The 16728-nt window shown below is 42.2% G+C and overlaps 1 non-coding gene across 1 annotated transcript; it reads right to left on the reverse strand.

Annotated features, from left to right (window-relative positions):
- Positions 1-2047: 2047 nt before the first annotated feature.
- On the reverse strand, positions 2048-2178 carry LOC113831674. The gene has a single exon (XR_003481733.1). It is a non-coding gene; the product is annotated as a small nucleolar RNA SNORA70 (small nucleolar RNA).
- Between the last annotated feature and the right edge of the window lie 14550 nt (positions 2179-16728).

A 16728-nucleotide genomic window follows, 5' to 3' on the forward strand; every position in this document is an offset into this window, starting at 1 on the left:
CCAAGAGGTTCCTGCCCTGGCTTTCCTTGGTAGTAGAGTGTGACACGAAAGTGATGAATAAAATAACCCCTTTCCTTCCCAAGGTGCTTTCAGTAGTAGTGTTTTGGTCTTGGCAATAGGAGGCCTGGTGGATTGTGCTAAATATAGTGTAGTTTAGTATCTGTACTAGATGAGAATTAATTGGGTGCTCTTCTCTAAAGGGTTTGTTTGTTTATTTATTTTTAACTAGGAATCTAATACTTGGTGCATGCCAGGCAAGCGATTTACCATCAAGTCACATCACCAGCCCTAGCAAGGGATCGGTCTGGTGAAGAGCCAGATTGGTAGGTCCAGTGTTTGTTAGTTGTTTTTCTTCTGATTGTGAGAAAATCCCTGAGAAAAGCAACTTACAGAAGGAGGGGTTATTTTAGCTTTCAGTTTTGTGGGGGGCAGGATACAAAGCATCATGGCAGAAAAGGCATGGTGGCAGAAGTGTGGGGTAACTGCTCATGTTGTGTCCACCGTTTGAAGATGCAGAGAGATGATGTATTGGTGCCCTAGCCCAGAGAAGGGTGTCACCTGCATTTAGGGAAGGTCTTCCCATCTCAGTTAAACCTCCAGAAACAGCCTCACAGACACACCCAGAGTGTTGTCTTCTAGATCAAAATGGGAAAAATTAATAAAAGTATAAAAACTTAGACACCAAAGTCCATATAGAAAAAAGAAAACTTTTTCAAGCTCCTCTGAGCTCCCAAAAGGCAGCCTGACAGATAAGGCTAAACAAAGGACTGTGTATGTGGCTAGAGGCCTGAGACCAGCTAACACACCCCAGCTGTGTCAACAGTTCTCTGTCCTAAAGAAGACCACATAGCCATCAACTCTCGATTGTAAAAATCCCTGGCTCAGGAGATTATTAACAAGCTTTTTTCCCCTACAGTATCCTGATTAATTGTATCCTGCCTAAACATACAGTTATTGTTTTGTGCTTTGTAACCACGGAAGCTTTGTAATCTCAAGACTTTCAGTCTTTTGAACTTTCCCTTTAACCCTCCCTCCCCCTTAGCTGTAAGCCTATTCTACTTGCTCTCCAGTGGGTAGAATCCTCGCTGCAGCTTGCCAATAAAGAGACCTTTGTTCTTGCATTTGGTGAGTTGTCTCCTTGGTGGTGGGTTTTTTGGGGTCCCGAGAACTGGGCATAACAAGGTGACTCTAAATGAGGGTAAAATGACAAGATTAACTATCAAAAATCCACTTCTGACACCCAAGCTTATGGCCTTTGGGTTTTTTTGTTTGTTTGTTTTTGTTGTTGTTGTTGTTGTTTTGGTTTTTTGAGACAGGGTTTCTCTGTGTAGCTTTCCAGCCTGTCCTGGAACTCACTCTGTAGACCAGGCTGGCCTCAAACTCAGAATTCCACCTGCTTCTGCCTCCCAAGTGCTGAGATTAAAGGTGTGCACCACCATTGCCTGGCTGGTTTTGGTGTTTTTGAGGCTGAGTTTCTCTATGTAGCCCTGCCTGTTCTAGAACTCACTATGTAGACCAGGTTGGTGGTAGTGGCCCACACCTTTAATCCCAGCACTCAGCAGGCAGAGGCAGGAAGATCTCTGTGAGTTCCAGTCCAGCCTGGTTTACAGATTGAGTTCTAGGACAGCCTGATCTGTTATACAGAGAAACCCAGTCTTGAACCCCCTCGCACACAATAAAATAAATTGTAACATTCTCTGAAGTCTAATGCTCATTTTTTGACTGGATGTGAGATTTATTACTGGACATGATTTGGTGAGGTGCAGGAGAGCACAGTGGAAGCCATCAGGACTGCAGGGTCTTCCAGTTGTCTAGGGGATCATGACTGGGGAATGTATTTGACCCCCATAGCCATCAAGGATGAGCTGGTTCTCAACTATCATGCCTTCAAATTCATCTGCATTAAACTTGGTAAAGCCCCAAAATCATTGAGATGTGGGTCTTCTAGAGCTCAGGGAACTTGAACTTGGCTCTATGCAGGGCCTTAATTACATGTTCTTATTCTGAAACTTAGTGCAAATGGACATGATGACCTGGCCAATGTGAACCCTGGCCACCGTGTCCTGGTGCAACCCACATAGGCAGCAGGCTAAATGTGCTATCAAGGCGGCTTCTGTTTGCAGCCATTGCACATAGGCCTTCATGAAGAAGGGACTTGGTCATCTCAATTGGCTATAATCATGTTCATTTCTTTTTCTTTCTTTTGTTTTTGGAGATAGAGTCTCTCTACATAGCCCTGATTGTCCTATGACTTACTTGATGGACAAGAATGGCATTGAACTCACAAGTATCTGCCTGCGTTTGCCTCTCGAGTGCTAGGATTAAAAGCATTTACCACCATGCCTGGTTTCATCTTCCTTCCTTCCTTCCTTCCTTCCTTCCTTCCTTCCTCCTCCTCTTCTTTCTTTCTTTCTTTCTTTCTTTCTTTCTTTCTTTCTTTCTTTCTTTTTTATTTTGAGACAGGGTTTCATTGTGTAACTTTTGGAGCCTGTCCTGGAACTCGATCTGTAGACCACGCTGGCCTTGAACTCACAGATATCCTCCTGCCTCTGCCTCCCAAATTCTGGGACTAAAGGTCTACAGCCTTCTACTGCCCAGCCTTCATGTTCATTTCTGAATGCAAAATGAAGTCAGTCCATCTTTAAAAGACCCCCAAAGTCTTAACACTTGAAATTATTCAACAAGTAAATGTCTCAGAGTTCTTATGAGACTCAGGCAATCTCTTAACTGTGGGCCTCTGTAAAATAAAATACAAGTTACTTGACATACAACAGCACAGAGTAAATATTTCCATTCCAAAAGACAGTGCTGGAGATGTAAGGAAGATCAGGCCGTGGCTGGATAGGTGGCTCCACCTGTAAGGTGCTTGCTGTGAAAGATCAGGCCACCCCAAGACTGAAACCCAGCACGGTGTTCCTTCACATCATTCTGAAGTGGATTCTCAAGACCTTTGGCTAGGGAACTTGACCCTGCCATACCTTGCCTGGTCTTAAAGACTTCCTGGAACCTTGCTATAAGCTTCTATGGCTCCATAACTTTTGCATTCTGCATACTTATATGTTGTTTTTGACTAAATCTCAATCGTTCAATTTTACTAATAAAGACTTGGGAGCCAGATGCTGGAGTGAAAACCTTCTAGCTCAGAGAGGCAGAGAAAGGCTGACCTTCCGCCTCCACCAATGTCCCAGAAGGAGAGCTCTCTCCAACGCAGTTTCAAACAAAACTCTGAAACTGAATGTCCCTCCCTTCTACTTGCTCTGCATCTTTCTATTTGTCCTCCTGACTCCCTCTTATTTGCTATGGTTTTTTTCCCCTGTCAACTGGTTGTTTTTTCCTGTCAGCTTGACCTATGGTTGACTTCAAGGTTCTGTGAAATGTTTGTGCCCATATGAACTCCACAATTTCAATGTCCTGAGCAGTTTATAGTCTGAAACTGATCTTTGGGTAGTGTTTGGCAATTGTGGCTAGGTAGAATACGGTAGTCGACCCAGAGGTGCCCGCTGTTAGTGCAGAATATCAGGTGGTTATGTAGCAGGAAGGCACAACTGCTTGGGCAAGATGGTGCCCTGGCTGCTGGCACTAGTCAGGGGTTCTGATCCAGGATTTCAGGCCACTTCCCTGGAGGTGGGTGAAACCACTTGGCCAATTTATCCTTTTCCTTGGGACATTTTCTCTTGATATGTCCTTTTTCTTCAGACATTTCACTTGTCCAGTGGTCTCTGTATTCCTTAGTTGGATGCTTTTATTCTCCTGGAAAGAGAAAAAACAAAGCCTTCCCCAATCCTAAATCTGGTGGGGGGCAAGGGTTCCATTTTTGGCAGGTTATATATTCCCTGGGACAAAATATTTTTGGCAACAGAAAAAGTATTATCTTTCATCTGGGCGGTGGTGACCCACGCTTTTAATCCCAACACTCGGGAGATAGGTGGATGTGAGTTCGAGGCCAGCCTGGCCTACAAAGCCCAGAGAAACCCTGTCTTGAAAAATCCAAAAAAGTATTATCTTTCAATTTTAAAAAATTTTTGTAAAATTTGAAACTAAATATACTTTAGTATATGTGAGTAAATATGCCTACATTCCCCTTTCCATATATAATATATATATATATATATATATATATATATATATATTCAAGGTTTAAGTGTATTTTTAGATCACAAAGGACATTCACTTGGAATTTCAGCCTACCTTTTGCAAGTGGCTATTTAATTTAAATCACTGTAATTCTTACGTGCCTGCCCCTTCGTCTCAAGAGCTGGGATTAAAGATGTTATAGTTATTCTTGTAGGGTTGTCCTGGTTTAATTTGGTTCTTCATTTCTCCCCCTTTTTTTAGTGTTAGGGGTAAACTTTCAAGTTTTTTGAATATGCAAATTATCATTCTTGCTGATTTATTCTGGCAAATTTTAATATTTTAGTCCAATATTGTCCACTATTTCATTATTCTCAGAAGTTTGGTCTGTCATAAAATTTGATGTCTTTGTTAAGTTTTGCTAGGTTTTGCCATTTCTCATGCCTCCCATGACCAGATAGATATGTTTGCATTTATCTGCCAGCTAGTGGCTTTCCATTTTGGTGACCATATAGCTATGCCATTGCACACGCACCATGAGTTGGAGAAGATATTCTCCTTTTGCTTTCCTAGCTGTTTGTCTTATAGCCAATAGGCTGCTGCTTTGCATTAGTTTTGGTACCAGTAGTTGATGAACCATTAGTAAACCTTGCATTAGCCAAATGTTGTGACCATTCCCTTGGTCCCCACAGTTCAATAGGTTCCTCTCTTGGGGGAGGGGTGAGCAGTTTAGGCAACTGAACTATTTCATCAGTGCAGGAGGGCAGACACCCCTTTGCTACCACATCGTGGTCAGGAAGGAATTCAGATAGGTACCAGTTCTACTGTAACACCGTTCCTTCCATGGGTAAGCCTGCTAGACTCTGCCTTCAAATGGATCCAAGCCATCATTGTAAGGGGAGCCATTATAACCATAAGGGCAGTTGGCAATGACTGGGTGTGAGGTTCTCCAAGCCTCATAAAATGTGCAGATTTGTTTCTCAAAGAAAGAATACTTATCCTCCATATACTGAAAGCATTTTCAATAGAAGCCAACAGGCACTGCTGGGTGGTGGTAGCACACGCCTTTAGTCCCAGCACTTAGGAGGCAGAGGCTCTGGGAGTTCCAGGCCAGCTTGCTCTGCAGAATGAGTTTCAGGGCAGCCGGAGCTACACAATGAAACCCTGTCTTGACAAACCAACAAGAAAAAAAGAAGAAAAAAAAAAGCAAACAGGCAAATATTGGTGGATGCCTTTTTGTTTTATGAAGAGTCTCTAGTTTCCAATTCACCCATAAACATGATCTCCACAATTAGGCTATAATCAGGTTCAATATTGGTCAGAATTGCATGCATGGAGAAGAGCTTACTGGCAATCCCAAAAGCTGCTCTTCCTGTCTCCATTGGAAATTAGCTGCCTTTCTCATAACCCTGTAGAGGGTTTTTTATAATAATCTGCAAATACGGTATATGATTTCTCTAGCATACAAACATACCAGTTAGGAGCTGTAACTGAGTTTTGTCTCTGGGTGGAGGGACGGAAGGCTTGTGCCACCGTCACCTTGTTCACTGTAACTCAGAATTTCAAAAACAACTAATTTATAGGGATCCACCTGTCTCTGCTGGGATTAAAGGCATGGGCTACCACTGCCCTGCTCAAATATTTGATCTTAGCTCCAAATCAATCCAACTCTTCCAAGTTTGAATTGTAGTAACCCTTCGAATTTACTTAAAACATTTAAAATCTCTTCAGTGGGCTTTTTTTTTTTTCTTCCCCCTGAGACAGGATCTTGGCCATTTTGGAACTCATTCTGTAGACCAGGCTCCTCTGGAACTCACAGAGATCTGCCTGCCTCTGCCTCCCCAGTGCTGGGATTAAAGGCGTGCAACACTACCACCCTGCACTTAACTGAGTTTTTAATACCAAACAACAAAAATATTCTTTTTACTTAAGAAGAAAATAAAGGGGCTGGAGAGATGGCTCAGAGGTTAAGAGCACTGACTGCTCTTCCAGAGGTCCTGAGTTCAATTCCCAGCAACCACATGGTGGTTCACAACCATACGTTATGAGATCTGGTGCCCTGTTCTGGTGTGCAGATATACATGGAAGCAGAATGTTGTATACATAATAAATAAATAAAATCTTTAAAAAAAGAAGAAGAAAATAAAGCGGGGCACAATTAATGGGTACTGCAAAGGAGTCAGAGCAAGTGTGACGAATGGAAGTTTTAATAGGAAAGTACTCTAAAAGTCAGTCCTCTAAATTGTGCAAACCATGGAACAGAGAGAGCCACCTGCTTGCAACCCTCATATTTAAGGTCTACATCACTGACCATGCCCTGTGTCACCTGTGCCAGCCCCCAAGAGGGCATGGCTAACATTTCCCCTACAAGAACACTCAAAAGCTGATGTCCAAGATGGCATGGGCCAGGTGGCAATCTACACTCTAACATTTTAACATGGAATTAAGACACGTGGTTTAAGAAAACCCTTTTTCATTTCATGCCAGTAAGGCAAGTGTGACTTTGGTAAGTTATCATCTGAAATTATTATTATTTTTTACTTTTATTTTTTTCATGCCTGATCAAATGAAACACATTTGTTAGTCTTTATAAGTTAGCTTGGGGAGGGGGGCTGGAGATATGAATCAGTGGTTAAGAGCACTGACTGATCTTTCAGAGGGCCTGGGTTCAATTCCCAGCCACCCACATGGCAACTCAAAACTGTCTGTAATTCCAGTTCCAGAGGACCTGACACCCATGGCAAAGCACCAATGCATATAAAATAAAAACTAATAAATTTAAAAAATAAGTTAGCTTGGACTGAATGACCAACCTGTCTGGTGAACTATCACCTCTTCTTATTCAGGAGGTCTCTCCTGTCATTTCTAATCTTTATCAATCTTGATGGTATCCATAGCTTTTCTTCTCCTGTGGAAACTTGAATGTAACACATATCCCAGGTTCCATTCTGAGGCCAACACATCTTTAAAATACATAGGATGATTTAATTCAGCAGTTTTTCTACTATCCAGTGTCTCTCAGTAGCTATTGTTCCTTTCTCACTAGCATTTAAGAATTTAAAGTTAATAAAGCATTATGTAATCTATCTCTGGAGGTCTTTATTACCCCTTTCCGTTTATTAAGCATATCTTTTAAAGTGCAATTAGATCTTTCTATAACTGCTTGTCTTGTAGGATTGCGTGGTATACCTGTAATATGCTTTATGTTGTAATATGCAAAAAAACCGTCCCATTTTACTAGAGACATATATGCTGGAGCATTGTCAGTCTTAATTTCTATAGGTATTTCCATGATGGCCATAACTTCTAATAGATGTTTAATTACAGAATCAGCCTTTTTAGAACTCAAAGCAGTTTCCCATTGAAATCCTGAATATGGGGCTGGAAAGATGGCTCAGAGGTTAAGAGCACTGACTGCTCTTCCAGAGGTCCTGAGTTCAATTCCCAGCAACCACATGGTGGCTCACAACCATCTGTAATGAGATCTGGTGCCCTCTTCTGGTGTGCAGATATACATGGAAGCAGAATGTTGTATACATAATAAATAAATAAAATCTTAAAGATTTATGAAAAAAAAAAAAAAACTTCTGGGCTGATGAACCCTTGCCCACGGGAAATGTGCTCAAAAGGCTGAGCTAATAGCTCTGACTCAAGCCCTAAAAATGAGAAAAGACAAAAGACTCAATATCTATATTGGTAGTAGATTGCCACAGCACATGTACACGGGGCGATATATAAAGAAAGAGGCCTCCTTACAGCAAACGGAAAACAATCAACTAAAAAAAGGAGATATTAAATCTCCTGAAAGCACTTTGGGAGCCTTCCAAACTGGCCATAATCCATTGCCTAAGGCACCAAAAGGGTTCAGGACCCATACAAATGGGAAATAATCTCACAGACAAAGTGGCCAGAGAGGTGGTTTTTTTTTTTTTTTTTTTTTTTTTTTGAGACAGGGATTCTCTGTGTAGCTAGAGAGGTGGTTTTTAACCTTAAAAGTCAACCCTAGTTGACCCAGGAGCAAGGAGTTTGCCTAAAATCCCAATTATACTCCTGAGGATCTGGCCTGGATACATAGACAGCTCATGGTACAGAGACTATATGAAGGAGACTGGTAGTGGACTACTGATGGATGTCCCATTCTGCCAAAAAATTGGGATAGAGATACTTAAAAAGGTCCACCATACCTCACACCTGGGAATACGGAGGATAGGAGACCTGCTCCGGGGAGCTAATATTAAAATTCAAAATGGTGATCAGGCCATTGAGGAAATCATTTCACATTGCCAACCTTGCCAACTAACCAATGCAGTGCCTCCCTCCTCTAATCCTGGTACTAGGGTGAGGGGGACCCGACCAGGTACATATTGGGAACTGAACTTTTACACACATTAAACCTGGTGAATTTGGCTGCAAATACCTACTAGTGTTTATAGATGGACAGAGGCCTTCCCCACCAAACATGAGACAGCCAACACAGTGGCCAATAAATTAATTGAAGAGATTCTACCCAGGTACAGTTTTCCAGCGATGCTAGGCTCAGACAATGGGCCAGCATTTATCTCTCAGGTAAGTCAGGGACTAGTCACTGCACTGGGTGCAAAATGGAAACTTCATTGTGTATATATATCCCAGAGTTCAGAACAGGTAGAACACATTAATAGAACTCTAAAAGAGACCTTAACTAAATTAGATTTAGAGACTGGCGCAGCCTGGGTGACTCTCCTTCCCTTTGCCCTTTTCCGGGTGAGGAATTCCCCATACCAGATGGGCCTTACCCCTTTTGAAATCATGTATGGATCTCCTCCTCCCATGATTCCTAGCCTACCGAGTGGTCTTACTTCTACCCTAGATGATCAAGGCGTTGTTAATGCCCTCTGAAGTCTACAACGCACTCAACAACAAACCTGGCCTGGACTCAAGGCCATATATGAATCTATTGCCCCCCTCCCAAACCCCACAGGTTTCGGCCGGGCGACTGGGTCTTCATCCGCAGGCACCAACATAAAACCATCTCGGGATGGAAAGGGCCCTTTGTGATCCTGATGACTACTGCTACAGCCAAAAAGTAGATGGGCTCACCACGTGGGTCTATTACTCCCACGCCTGACTTGCAGATCCCTTTGTGGTACCGGAGGAATACAAGAGGGAATCCTGGGAGCTGTCCAAACATCCCACAAACCCGCTCAGGCTGCACATTTGTTGGAGATGCGATCCTTCTTGACGCACCTGCTCCTGTATCTGCTTCTGCTCACCGTAACAGCTGACACAAATTCCTCACCCCTCAGAACTTAACCTGGCAACTTTATAACGCAGAGACCGGAAAGGTCCTAAACCAGACATCCACAATAGCCATGCCTGGAACTTGGTACCCCGATATCTCTTTTGGTCTTTGTCAATTGTATATAGACTGCTGTTGTTTAAGGCTGGTGCTGAATGGCCGGGCAATATCCACAACACAGCCAGAAGGCTCCAAACCCATAGCCCTGATTTTTATGTCTGTCCAGGGCATGTTTCTAACTTTGAGACATGTGGGGTGACTTATTATCATTGTAAGAGTTGGTCTTGTGTGTCCACCGGACTTACCTGGTGGACTCCTCCCTTGAAAGACGATCTCATCCAGGACATGTGAGCCCCAACCCTCCCACCTGGCTCCACTGACAGGGCAGAGCATCAATGTTCCGGAGTAGCAATATGCAAGCCCCTAATCCTAACTTTCACCCTGAAGTGTAAACAAACAAAGTGGGATGGGAAGCAGGTCGTACTTGGGGACTAAGGTTGTATGACAAGGATCGAGAATTGGTGAAGACATTGGGTCCTTGTTCAGGCTTCAGCTCTATATCTGATGACCAGAGAGCCAAATTAGATCTATGGGTCCAAACCACGTTCTGTTGGACAAGTGCAAATTTGATACCAGTATTCCCAGTCAGCCCACTCTTGTCCCACCCTCTAACCTGCAAATTTTAGAAACAATGCTCCAACAATCATACCTACTTCTCAATGCCACCAATCCTAATGTTACTAAGTCATGTTGTCTCTGCAATGATACAGCTCCACCATACTATGAAGGGATAGCAATCCTGGGAGGATATTTAATTGAAAATAATTCCAACCAATGCTGCTGGAACTCCAAAGTCTCTTTAACTTTACAGCAAGTGTCTGGCTAAGGAACTTATGTAGGCACTGTCCCATCTACTCATTCTCACCTCTGCAACCTAACAAATTCAATCACTAATTTAAACGGCCACTTGGTCCCCATCACCTGGTGGACTTGTTCCATGGGTCTCACCTCCTGTGTACACACCGGAATAATCAATGAAACCACAGGCTTCTGCATTTTAGTCCAGTTACTCCCCAGACTCATCTACCATACAGACCATCAATTATTAGATCTCATGGAGCATCATAAAACTAAAAGAGAGCCTATGACTACAATTACTCTCAGCCTCTTAATAGGTACAGGTATAATTGCAGGTACAGGGATGGGGACTATGGCTCTCATACAAGTACAACATTATTCAACTTTAAGAATAAGCCTAGATAATGACCTCAAAAGAATAGAAAATTCCATTACCCTTTTACAATATTCTCACTCCTCATTAGCTGAGGTAGCCCTGCAAAATCATAAAGATCTGGACTTACTATTCCTTCAACGAGGGGGACTATGTGTAGCTCTAAGGGAAGAATGTTTGTTTTTATCGTGACTATTCAGGCCAAATAAAAGACAATATGGCCAAAATAAGGGAAGGACTAGAAAATTGAAGTAAGGAACGTGAAGCTCAACAAGGGTGGTTTGAACCCTGGTTTAACAAATCACTTTGGTTTACAACACTCATATCAACACTTATAGGACCTTTAATTGTACTCTTGCTCCTACTCACGTTTGGTCCCTGTATTTTAAATAGATTGTTCCAATTTATAAAAGATCAGTTGGGTACTATTCAACTTATGGTACAAAGATCACAGAACTATAGGCAAGGTTATGAGTTAAACTTCTGTAACTCATGATTGAGTTGTGCCCATAAAAGAGGAGGGAATGAAAGGATTAAAAAATCAAACTTTTCCAGAGTAGAGCAACCCCACCTTGACCTCCAAGTTACCCTATTCCAAGGAATTTTAAAAAACCAGACCACTTTCAGGAAAAGTGAAAAGGTGCAACCCCAAAACCATAGAATGTTCCCTCCCCATGACAACCAATAAAAATATGTAAAATAACAGGTTGTACTGCCAAAAATATGAATTCCTCTGACCCTGCTAAATGTCAACCAATCAGAAAAGGATCTCACCCACTAATGTAAATTTTTGTGGCTTTCCCCTTTAAAAGAGCTTGGCTAAATGCTCTAAGACACCTCTCTGGTGGCTGTTGCATCAGTTTTCCAGTAGAGGCACCTGTAGGCTTGTATACAATAAAAACCTTGCTTTTTGCAGTTCGGGAGAGTCTTTCGTCTGGTGGGATTCAGGGGTCTTCGTGATCTGGGCATAACAGGAGGAATGTTTGTTTTCCATTGCTGAAACAAATCACACTTCCATAAATTCATGGCTATATTTGCCATAATTGCTTTAATTTTTCTATTTGTCCTTTTGGCCCTATATACTTGTTCTATCTTGTACTTTGTTTTACCTGAGATAAAATTCCAAACCCTAGAAGCTGAATATTTACCTCCTGAAGAGGCCAATCTGGATGCCAAGATTTTGGTGAAAAAAAATTGTTACATCTTCCCCTGTGGCTACTAAACCTTCCATTGCAATGTCATTTATTTGTATTTTTAGCTTTGGTCTCTGATCATTTATAGCAGTTTGCCAAAATATTTGTTTACTGTTTTTTCCTGAATTTTTTTATTTTATCTACTGAAGCTGTTCTGTCCTTGATTACATTTAGAGCAGCATTGTTTTTGACAACAGGCATCAAGTCTTTTAATTGCTCTGTGGATGAGTTTCTTCAGTACTGATAGGGAATGATTAAATCAAATTTGTCATTAGGGCCTGTGAGACACCCCTTAGGGCACTTCCTGATGGCAAAGAGTTACCTAGCTTGTCCCTTGTTGATCTGCACTCAGTAGTCTAATGCCAGCCTTTGCCACACCTTCTGCACACTCCAGAAGTCTGGGGCCTTCTTTTTGGATTATCTCTAGAAAAACATTGTTTCTAGAAATGTCTTACCTACAATCCCTTTTCAAATGACCTTGCTTTACCACAATTAAAACATCTGACATTTTGATTTTCTTAAAACTTTTAGAAATTTCTTCTCCTATCAGAGCAACATCGTAATCGTGGGATCCAATTATTGGTCCTATTTCTAATCCATTTTTCTGTTGGTGCTGATGTTGCCTTTAAAGGCTTAATCACCCTTTTGCATTCTGGATTAGCATTTCCAAAAGCTAAACATTCTATTAATATTTATTTGACTTTTGGATCCGATACTGTTCTATTCACATCTGAAGTCAATCTTTGTAAAAAAAAAAAAAAATCAGTGGCTTATTTTGTGCCTTGTATAATTTTAGTAAATGACTCAGACCTCTTTCCTGATTATCCGACCTTGCCCCCAAGAATTGAAAGCTGATAAATGACATAGTGCCAAGATGTGATCATTGAATTCAAGCTGCCTTGGTACCTCAGCATATTGACCTTCATCTGGAAACTGACCTTGGGGAATAGCAGCACCTTTAGTCTCACTTCATTGTCCTCTGGCCCCAGCTTCCTCTTTCCACCATGTTTCCATTGTAACTGAGGACTAGCTTCCAATACTGCTGTTGCCAAATCTTTCCAGTTTGGGGGGATCTCACAAGGGAGTGATACAGCTGGCAATGAACTAGCCTACCTCCATCCTAGGCTGAAAGCCATTTTATAATAACAACAGACTAAGTTCTTCCTGTTTGTGATTAAACTTCTATTTTTCAAGTTTGGACTGTAACCCACCTGTAAGCTACAAATGGTTCTGTACTGCCTGCTCCAGGAAATGGCAACTGTTTCAAAAGGTTATTATGACCACCTGCTTTGATTCAAAAGGTTATTAAGACTAACTTATATCTAGTTGCCTGTCAAATTCTCCATTTGGAAACCTCCTACCCTATAAAAACCTTTTCTTCACCATGTCCAAGGCTGACCTCCTGAACCCTACCTTAGAGGGAGGTAGCCCGTGTACTCAAATTTAAAAAGCTTGCTTGGCTGGCTGTGGTAGTGCACACCATTAGTCCAGCACTTGGGAAGCAGAGGCAGGAAGATTTCAGAGTTTGAGGCCAGCATGGTCTACAGAGTTTCAGGACATCCAGGGCTACACAGAGAAACCCCATCTCAAAAAGAATCTTGCTTCAATTAATTTGGCTATGATTGGTGGTTATGACCCACAATTGGAATTGCAGCTACTTGGACACTGAAGCTGGGGAATTACATGTTTGAGGCCAGCCTGCACTGCATAGCAAAACCCTGTTGAGAAAGAAAGAATAGGGCTGGGCAGTGGTGGCACACACCTTTGATCCCAGAACTCGGGAGGCAGATGCAAGTGGATCTCTGTGAGTTCGTGACTAGCCTGGTCTACAAAGCAAGTTCCAGGACAGCCTCCAAAGCTGTAGAGAAACCCTGTCTCGAAAAACCAAAAAAAAAAAAAAAAAAAAAAGAAAGAAAAGAAAGGAAGGGAAGGGGGGAGGGAGGGAATACATCTCACATCTAAAACCACCTTGGCAGCTTTCCCACCATCTCCTGCTCCAAGTCCCTAGGTTCTACCCTCCCTGTCCTGCCTTCCAGCTTTCTTCCTACTGCCGTTCCTCCCATTAAGTCACAGTTCCCAGGGTGCTCCTATTCCAATGGACTTCTACTTAGATCTGACCACTGTTTGAAATCCCCGCTCTTCTTGGAAGAGAGCTGCCACCTCTCTGACTTCATCCCCTTCTCCTTCTGTTACTGGTGCTTGGGCTTCTGGGCCTCTTGTCCAAAGAGTGGAAAAGAAGGGCTCAGGCAGATTTGCAAAAGGAGCAGAATAACTTTACTTTATTCAGAGCAAAGCAATAGTACCGATTATAGGGGGACACACTGTCCAGACTGACATCAGGCCACATGAGGGGAGGGCACTGAAGGGCCCTAAGCTACAGCCTGAGGTCTCTTTTTATTGGATCTAAAAGGAAGGGGTGGTTTCTAAGGAGAGTAGTTGGAGTGCTTCTCTATTTTGATTGATTAAATCATGTATTGTTTTCTTACAATACATGTCCCTTCCCATAAAGCATCTGATTTTAATCATATGCACACTCAATTAATTATGCATAAGCTTAAGATGGTAAGTAGACTCCCCTCAAAACTTACCAGAAGACACCATTCTGTCTTTGTTGTACATGGACCTCAAACCAGTTCAGGCTGGATCAACCTTCTGTTCTGCATACCCTGATATGTTTGGAATACAACTGAATAGGAACCGTTTTAATTTGATTGTTACTATGGGCAGGACACTTAAACAATTGTTCAAAGATGAGAGTATTCATAACCTGATGCACACAGAGGATTGAAGGAATTCTGAGGTTGCTAGGTGCATTGTTTGAGAGGGGTATATGTATACAATACATGCAGGTGAAGGAACTTGGCTGCTAAATGCTTTACTGCAACAGGGGGTGTATGCATAATGAATACAAATGGGATCCTGTGCCAGTTGGGGGTGAGAGGATAGAGAAAATGGGAAAGCTGGGGTTGGGAGTCTAGCACAAGCTATGTCTTAGGTCAAGCAAGCTTACTAAGAAGGACAGCATCTTACATACATTTTTTTTCAGGGGAGAAATGATACAAAATCAGCAGCCACGCCTACTTAGGGGCTGGCTACAGGTGTGCCTGACCAGCCAGCCCCTAAATAGGCGTGGCTACAGCTTCCCCTACAGACAACAATCATATATTGGGACAGAGTTATCAGGAAGCTAATCAAGCATTGTTGCTTAAAAGGGAACACGGGATATCTCAAGTTTGACACACTGAGCACACAGAAGCCTTGGGCCTGAAAACCATAGCTTCCCAGGGGAGAAGAGTTGGGTTCTCCCACAGGAAGCAAAGTTATCCCCTGGTTTTGTTAAGTATGTTCCTGGATTTTGACAAGGGAGTATGTTGTTTTTCCACACAGAAGGGGCCAGGGGAAGCCTTAGAACAGCCTGGCTCTTAACACTGAAAATCTCCTATGCTTTCAGTTTCCTTTCTAGAATTTAAACCCCTCCTCTGTCCTCCTTACCCTGCCCAGCTGTTTGGCTCTGAGGGCAGTTGTTTGGGTCTTATATTTGTTGAGTAATTATCTTTAATTACTACACAGGAAGAGTCTGTGGGAGACCCAGAATTGTGTAGGAGCAGAAACAAAGAGCTCTGAGTTAAACGGGTTCAGTTTTGGGCACCTGCAAGGTGTCTTGGAGGCATTGAACTTACCAGGCAGACATTGAACTTACCATCCAGCATAGTTAACCATCATGATGGCGAACAGGCTCTCACAGTCTTTCCCTGGTATGGATGTGGTTAACAGCGAGGGCCACGTTCACCGGTCCTTTTGGATCTTGGCTCAAGATTCAAGGCTCCCAAAAAATTAGAACACAGTGGTTGGGAACTGATGATCTGGAGTCAAACTGTTTGGTTTTATTTATTTGTGTTTTTGTTGTTTTTTTTTTTGTTTTTTTGTTTTTTGTTGTTTTTTGAGACAAGGCCTATGTAGTCCAGGCTGTCTTGTTGTGTAGACCAGGTTGGCCTCAAACTCACAGAGATCCACCTGCCTCTGCCTCCTGAGTGCCAGGACTAAAGTTATGTACCACCACACCTTGCATTTGTTTTGTTTTTTTTTTTTAAAGATTTGTTTTATTATTATTCTCTATTTCCCTCTCTCTCTCTTTCTCTCTCTCTCTCTTTCTCTCTCTTTCTCTCTTTTCTCTCTCTCTCTCTCTCTCTCTCTGTGTGTGTGTGTGTGTGTGTGTGTAGACATGTGTCATGACAAATATGTGTCTGTCAGAACACAGCTTGTGGGAAATAATTATCCTCTTCCACCAGATAGGTTTGAACTCAACCTTTACCCACTGAGTCATCTCACTGACCCCATAGTTAATTTTTTTTCAACATGACTAAATTTCCACACTCAGCTGGGTGCATGCCTTTAATCCCAGCACTCAGGAAGCAGAAGCAGGTGAAATCTCTGTGAGTTTGAGGCCAGCTTGGTCTATGAAGCAAGTTCCAAGATAGCCAGGACTGTTATGAAACCTTGTCTCAAAACAAAACAACCCAAAAAAGAAATTTACACACACAATCCAAAGTTCATAATTATACTTAATAAAAATGAATTGTATTATTCCCATTAAAGTGAGATGTGTGACAAGGTTTGCTCCTGTAGCTATTTTTATTTAACATGCCTTTGAAAGTACTTACCTGTATAATTGCAGAAGAGAAATGAATGAGATATAAAAAATAAAGGATTAACGTATTTAGTATGGTAGCTTTCCTCTTTTGACTTTTGACCACTTGACACAGCTAGAGTCATTTGGGAAGAAGAAACTCAACTGAGAACATTTCTTATCAGATTGGCCCATAGGCAAGTCTGTAAGGCATTTTCTTGATTGATGATTGATTTGGGAGGGCCCAGTTCACTGTGGATGGTGCCATACCTACGCAGGTGGTCCTGGCTTATATAAGAAAGCAGGTTAAGCAAGCCATGGGAAGCAA

Source organism: Cricetulus griseus, chromosome 2, assembly GCF_003668045.3.
Source record: "Cricetulus griseus strain 17A/GY chromosome 2, alternate assembly CriGri-PICRH-1.0, whole genome shotgun sequence".
Taxonomy (NCBI): Eukaryota; Metazoa; Chordata; class Mammalia; order Rodentia; family Cricetidae; genus Cricetulus; species Cricetulus griseus.